The sequence below is a fragment of the Mustela putorius genome, unplaced genomic scaffold (genome assembly GCF_011764305.1).
Source record: "Mustela putorius furo isolate JIRA1106 unplaced genomic scaffold, ASM1176430v1.1 tig00000095_pilon_pilon_pilon, whole genome shotgun sequence".
Classification (NCBI taxonomy): Eukaryota; Metazoa; Chordata; class Mammalia; order Carnivora; family Mustelidae; genus Mustela; species Mustela putorius.
Genome location: NW_025421280.1, coordinates 24626721 through 24634674, shown reverse-complemented (window position 1 = coordinate 24634674; position 7954 = coordinate 24626721).

Here is a 7954-nt window from a genome sequence, read left to right as displayed (position 1 = left end):
GCTTGTGATCTCTGTCTGTCAAATAAATAAATAAAATCTTTAAAAAAAAAAAACGTATCTAGTCCTGGACACATCCCATTTATAAAACTGACCAGGATAAATACAGCAAAAGCTTCGGGAGCTCAGTGATGGTGTGGAATCCTGCCCAGGTTTCAGACTGGCCTCCGGGTAGTTCGTGAGCAACAGACCACAAATGAACAGCCAAAGGCTTTGAAAAGTAATTGACATTTAAAATATAGCCCACAGAAGTGGGCCAGGCCATGCGTTCTTAATATAAACAGCTTGACTGTCTGCTAAAATAGATATGTAGAAAGGGGAGAGTCTCATAACCCTGTACTCAAAATGCCCAGGATATAATCCAAAATTACTCATAACAAGAGCCCAGAAAATCTCAACTCAGATGAGAAAGGATAATCAGCAGATAGCAGTACTGAGACAACGCAGATGTTGGAATTATCTGACAAGGATTTTGAAGCAGTTATATAAATGCTCCAACAAGCAATTACAAGCACTCTTTAAGCAAATGGGAGAAGTAAAAAAATATATATATATATCAGCAAAGACATGAAAAAATATATATATAAAAATAACTAAATGGAAATTTTATAAATTAAAGATGAATTAACTAAAATCGACAACAAAAATAACACGGGATGAGCCCCACAGTGAGTGGAAAATACAGAGGAAAGGATTAGCAAGCTTGTAGATAGTTAATAAAATTTACCTAATTTGGACAACAAGAAGAAAGTAATTTTCTCTTTTTTTTTTCTTTTTAAGCAATCTCTAAGCCCAGCATGGGGCTCAAAGTCATGACTCCAAGATCAAGAGTCACATACTCTACAGACTGAGCCACCAAATGCCCCAGTAATTTTCTTCTTTCAGAAAGGAACAGAATCTCAGGACGTGTGGGACAATAACAAAAGATCTAAACTTTGTGTCAGTGGGGTCCTGAAAGGAGGGGATGTCCACTTTCACCACTTCTAGTCAACATAGTGCTGAGTCTAGCTAGAGCAATCAGGAAAGAAAAAGAAACAAAAGTCTTATCCCTATTCACAGATGATATGACCTCACAGACGGAAAACGCAAAAGATCCCACAAACACACACAAAAGAAACCTTAGAACTACTAATAGGACTAATAGTCCCAGGACTCCAGGATTATAATCTCAGCTGAAGGCAGACTTTTAACCAACTGAGCCACCCAGGCGTCCTGCAATCCCATTTCTGCATATACGCCCAAGAGAATCAAAAGCAAGATCTTGAAGACATATTTGTACACCCATGTTCCTAGCAGTATTATTCACAAGAGCTAAAAGATGGAGGCAACTCAAGTGTCCATCAGTGCATGAATGATTAAACAAACTGTGATGCATCCATACAATGGAATATTATCCAGCCTTTAAAAAGGAAGGAATATCAGATGCAAGCTACAACATGAATAAACCTATAGGACGTTATGCTGAGTAAGATAAGCCAATCATAAGGGCACTTGGGTGGCTCAGTCGGTTGAATGTCCAACTCTTGATCTCAACTCAGGTCTTGATCTCAGGGTGGTGAGTTCAGGCCCCACATTGGGTTCCATGCTGGGCCTGCTTAAAATAATAATAACAAGCCAACCACAAAGGGACAAATACTGTATGATTTCTCTTAGGCCTTCACGGAATGGAGAAGAAGCAGCTTCTGAAGTAAATAGTGGAAAGTGTACTGAGTATAAACTAATGACAGTCTCCATAGACCCAAGGGGACTATGACCAAATGGCAAGCATCCACAGGACCAAGATCCATGGACCTCCTGATGGGACCCAGTCACGCTCCTACCCTCACTGTTCAGGACCAAACTCAGAGAAGAAGTTCTTTCTGGCTCTTTCTCTCCAAATCTGCACCCCCCCCCAAGACAGCCATGTTTGAACCACCAAGCCTTGACCTGACTTGGGTTCAGGAGAGAGCACAGTGTTGACCCAGCAGACATTTCCCCAGAGGGTGGGGTGGGACCGAGAAAGAATCCTTTCTCTTCCCCGCATCTAAACTAACACCATGAAAACCTGAGCACTCTGGGAGTGGGGGTGTCAGTCTGAGCCTACTCTGATTGGAAAGCAGAGAAGTCTAACCACTTGGAAATAGGAGGGAAGCAGACGCCTGGAGAATAAGCATAGGAAGTGAAAAAAGTGCCTTCCAAGGTTCTGGGCGACGTTCCAGTCTGGTGCTGGTCCCTTCCAGGAGTCTGGCTGCTTTCTGGCCTTGGGATCCATGAGGGACTGCTGTGTTCATAGAATGAATTCCTTTCTTTTGAGCTGCCTGGAGTTGATTTCTCTTACTCCCAAAGTCACAAATCATACAGATTAAAGGGGATTTCAGGGTCTTGATCAGGAAACGAAGCTGTTCTTTAAGAGCAAGGTCTCCCACATCCCCTGTAACTTTGGCCAGGACCTGAGGCCCCGGGGTTTGGTTCTTGGTTTAGAAAACTAAGCCATAGCTCCAGGAGAAAGTGTCAGTCTGAGACATCTCGTATGAGGGGTTATTCCCTGGGAGGAAACCACCCAGAGTTCACTCACTCCAGGGACTAAATCCTGCAAATAGATCCTCCCAGTTCTGTCTCCAGAGAAACTGAATAAGCTGGACTTTCTAGAGCAATCCCTACTGCAAATGGGCTACCAATATCTGATCCTGTGTCAAAATGTTTGGTGAAGAAATAGGGTCACCATAAATATATTCCAAGAGGGTTCCAAGGGTTTTTCAAAGACATCGCCCTCAAACTCGCTTCTCTTAGCTGGTCCACAGGACTATGCCTTCACTGGAGGAAGGCCCTGGTGGTCAGGAGAAGGTTCTGGGTAGCAGGCATTTCACAAGGACCATGGAGTTGGTGCTGTTTGTTTGGAAGCTACAAAGTACCTACAGGATTGGGCTGACTTTTCATACAATTTAAATACACAGGAAGAGAACTTACTGTGCATGTTTGTAGCTGGTTGGCCTCAGTCAAGTTGTATTAGGTCCCAGATTTAGCTGCATCATCTTCTAACAGTTCCTCATAAGCAAAGTATGGTACCTGACCCTTGTTAGGTTAAGGGATGCAAACAGACGGTGACAGTCACGGGTAAACAACTGAATAGATCGCTAAGTTTCTATGAGTGAAAATCTTCAGAGTCACCAAAGGCCATCCAATGAGTTCACTTAAAGCCTGCCTCTACCTTGAGACTTTAAAGAGCAAATAAATTTTTCTTCTAAGGAGATTTTCCCAGAAAGTTTCTCCATACCCACCCCCAACTTTCACATACCCCCAACCTCATTCTTCATTGTAACCAGTGCCCCACCTGCCCAGATACACGAAAACCCGGTCACCCCAACTCCCTCCCTTCCCTTAAAACTTCCTCTCTAGGCCACTCACAATCTGCTGGGTGCATCTTCAAAATGTCGGTTCCACCTCCTGAAGTTTACAAGGTTTAGCATCAGGTCACTACACCCTTGTTTAAGGGTGATGGTAATTTTAAAGCAATAAAATGTATCATCTTTAGACTGCATCATTTTATAAGAGAAGCTCAGAGTCCCCATCCTCCCTTCCTCTGGACAGTTGTCACCTCGTTTCCATGAGCGATGGCTTACTCAGGAGAGGTGCAAGAGAGCTGGCTTGGTGGGTTGGTTGTAGAAGGTCACTCAAGAAACTTGGTGGATGTAGTACTTTTAAAATGGAGTATAGTATGGAGAAGGTATTCTATTCCCAAGACAGGACACTGTTTAGATAGTAAAAATAGTAAAATAATAAAAATAGACATCTCAGGGCCTGTTTTGATGTCTGTTTAGTCTTCTAAATGGGGGATCGAAACCTGGCAGGAATCTTGGTTGGTTCCATGCTAGGCTCCAGCGCAATTCGTCTGATCCATCAGAGACAATAATGAACTCTCGGCCAAGGGTATGATGAGTAGGAAGAAGAGTTTTGGATTTGGAGACCCCACTTCCATGGGGAGGGTTTTACTATGGGTGTGCTGACAGGTGAAACCATTTGTAAACATCCTGTCTCTGAGTATCAGAAAGAGACCTCTTGGGGCACCTGGGTGGCTCAGTGGGTTAAAGTCTCTGCCTTCGGCTCAGGTCATGATCCCAGGGTTCTGGGATCAAGCTCCACATCAGGCTCTCTGCTCAGCAGGGAGCCTGCTTCCTCCTCTCTCTCTGCCTGCTTGTGATCGCTGTCAAATAAATAAATAAATAATCTTTTAAAAAAAAGATGTCTTTGTTTCTTTTCTTTTTAAGATTTATTTATTTGAGAAAGCATGCACACATAAGTGCATGCACTAATTGGGGAGGGATGGAGGGAGAGGAGACAGAATCCTTCAGCAGACTCCCTGCTGAACATGGAGCCGAACATGGGGCTTGATCCCATTACCCTGAGACCAAGACCTGAGCTGAAATCAGGAGTTGGCCGCTTAACTGACTGAGCCACGCAGACACCCCAACATGTTTATCTTTTGAAATACCCAAGCACTGCTAACTTGTTGGGCTCTATCTTATTCCCAGGCTGAATCTGTCCTAAAAAGATTTTTATTGCTTGGTATGTTTTGGTTACAAGTGTTTTAGTTATTTTTAAAAATATTTTATTTATTTATTTAATTGACACACGGAGAGAGAGACAGCGAGAGAGGGAACACAAGCAGGGGGGAGTGGGAGTGGGAGAGGGAGAAGCAGGTTTCCTCCTGAGCAAGGAGCCCAATGCAGGGCTCAATCCCAGGACTCTGGGATCATGATCTGAGCTGAAGGCAGATGCCTAATGATTGAGCCACCCAGACACCCCTACAAGTGTTTTAGATGCTTTTTTGGTAATGCACATAAATACAAGCAGTATGAAATTACTCTCATAGGACTGATAAATAAAGTCAAATTTTCATATCCACCTGTGTGAATGTAACTTGTCATTTTTTAAAGTTCTACTGGAATTCTCTTCTAGAAAACAACATGTTTCTATGGAACCCAGTTTGTTGCTGGAATATAATTGATGTAACCCATAGGATTCCTTTGTTCAGGGTCAAAAAGAGCTTTAGAGGATGACTCAGGCCTTGAAGCCCATTGACTTCATTCTGCCCCATTGGCATGGTGACCTCTCAGAGATCTGAATAGTCCTAATTGCTGCCCTTTGGAAAACTTGACTCCCTGGAGATGAGCCGACACAGCCTCCCTCCTCTCTGATGTATGAAAGGATCAACAGGATAAAGCACCCACTGGGCTGGAGGCCAACTTTGGGAGAACTTGAGAACTGAGATGGGAGAAGACTGTGAAAGATGATTCTAGTAACATGGTTTGGCTGCGGGGAAAGGGTAGATAAGTTAGCCCAGGGCCAGGGAAGACTAGGACCCATCTCCAGGAGTGGGGTTGGTTTCAGAGGCTGAATGCGAAGGCAGAAACTTTGGCTGCCTTGGTATCCAGTATAGCCCTAGGGTCTGGAACAACGCTCACAATCTGTGATGAGACCCAAAACTTCTCTTTTAGATGAATGAATGGAGCATTTGCCTATAGCACAAGCATGCTGCTTGAAGACAAAGTCCTCTAAATAACACCCTATTCAAAGCAGGGTGGATGTCACTCCAGGCTTACTTCCTCCCCCTTTTAGCAGACAGCTAGCTCAGCTGGTATTAAGTCCATCAATATAAAACAGGCTGAGGTCAGTCGCTAAGTTTCAGATGCTTTTCTCTTTTCTAAGACCATTTCCTGAAATGGAACTTTTCAGGATTTCATAATTATCCCAATGTTTCCCTTTGGCCTGTAAAGTGAAGGGCATTACAAGGGTGTGGTGCTTTTGGGAACTTCCCACAACCTCTCCACCTATGGTCCGAAGCTCCTTGGCCCATGGTTAATAATAAAAATAACTGTACACTTACACCCTGAGAGGCCTTAGTGATGGGTGGTCCGTGCCCCACGGTCACCACAGCGGCCCCATTCAGATCCTACCAGCCCTAGAAGGCTGTCTGTCAGGACAGCTCCTGAGTCTACACAGAACTTGAGACAAGAAGAGGGAAGGACATGAAAAAGGCAGAGGACAAAACTAAGGAAAGTAAAACAGAAGAGAAAGATGGTGTCATTTTCTGGAAAGGCACTTGCACAGGATTTAGAAGAATTCATTCTTGACCCGATCCATCTGTCTGACATGCTAGCCAGATTCATTTAGTTTGATGAATACAACCACTATGCCAATTATGAGCAGGGCTTCAAGCCACAGCAAGAAGCCAGTCTGCAGTACTGACCAGAGCCAAGTCCTCTAGGGTCCTGGATCCAACCAGTGAATCAAATCCCATCAAACCATCTTTCTACCTTAGAAAGCCAAGTGGCTTTCTCCTTAAGTTTCTGTATTGACAGCTCACCTTGGCCCAAGGGATGTATCCGGGTTTGGTAGAATGTATCAGCAACTGCAATCTCCCCCTTAGCATGTAAGGAGAAAGTTAGGGAGACCCCATCATCCAGACCAGACTGGTTCGTGACCGGAGGCTGCCCTGAGCATCTTCCAGAGCCAAGATAGGACCACTAATCACTTGGATGAAAATCAGGGACAAATTTCATCATCTGTACTCAAGCCCAGATCAAGATCACTGTCTCCCGAAGAAACCAACCTTCCTGACTTATCAAGACCTACTGGGATGACTCAAGCCTGCACAGATCTATGCTTCTCTGTCCCCATGGCTGTGGTCCTTGGGGACTCTGTGAAGCACCAAGACATCCCTTTGTCAAGGCCAACAGCCAACTCTCAGCTATATCCCGCTCACCAACATTTTCCTGGGCTTCCCCTGTTTCTTCCTCTTCACTGCCCCTCCCAACAAAGGCACCTGCGTACTTCAACAAAGGACGTTTGCATTTGTGTTCGCTGTGGCTACTCTCACTGTTTTGACTAAAATCATCAATGTGAGTTTTGGCTTTCAAGAGGACTGTGCCAAGGAAGAGGACAAGGCACTGTTGTTATTAGGAGCACCTAACTGTCATTCCCATCTGTGCTTTGATCCAAGTCACTGTTTGTGCAATCTGGTTGGGATCTCCTCCTCCTTTCACTGAAATGCACACACACTCTGTGTCTAGACACATCATCACTGGATGCAGTGAGGGCTCTCACTGACTTCTGTTATGTCCAGGGCTACTTGGGATCCTTGACCTTGGGGAGCATCGCTGTGGCTTTCCTGTCCAGAAGTCTGTCTGACACCTTCGATGAAGCCAAGTTCAGGCATGCTGGACTCCTGCAGTGCATGGGACACTTTACTCCCCGTCCATTATACCACCAAGGGGAAGGTCAACACTGCCATGGAAATCCTTTCTATCGTGGCCCCCAGTGCCAAGCTACTAGGCTGCCTCTTTGCCCCCAGGTTCTACATTATTACTCTTCCCAGGCCTGATAAGAACACCCTGTAAGAGAGAAGGAAGGAAACAATTCCTAGAGTCAATAAACACTGCAAAGAATCACCTCCTGTCTTTTAAATAGATGACTAACACGCACATGAAAATAAATCACCTTTTTTTTTTCTTTTTTAAAATAGAGACAGTGGTTCAAAGCTAAATTTATAATTCCTTTCTCAATCCACAAAGGTTTTTTCTATATTGTCTGGCATATCAGGAGCACAGCCACCCCAGTCAATAATTCCTGAAACTTTCGGGCTATCTTGGATATTCTGCTCACCAACACCAAACCTATTATTTATTTACATACACTGGGACTTCACTTGACCCTCCACTTCTGAATCGGTTTTGTAGCCTATGCTCTGACAGGTGGTATGGCCGGTCAGGTTGTCCACTGTTTTAACTATGCCCAAAGAACCTTTAGGCAGCAGCAACAGAAGTTGATGCTTGTCCACAGGTAACATAGTCTTTCACATCCTAATTTGCATACTTACTCTCCGATCTTCTAATTTTCTTCGAGTCTTATTTTTACCTTCCAACTATTCAATTTATCTGGTATTCGTTTTTGCGAAGGTTCTTGGAGGAAGCAACACCAC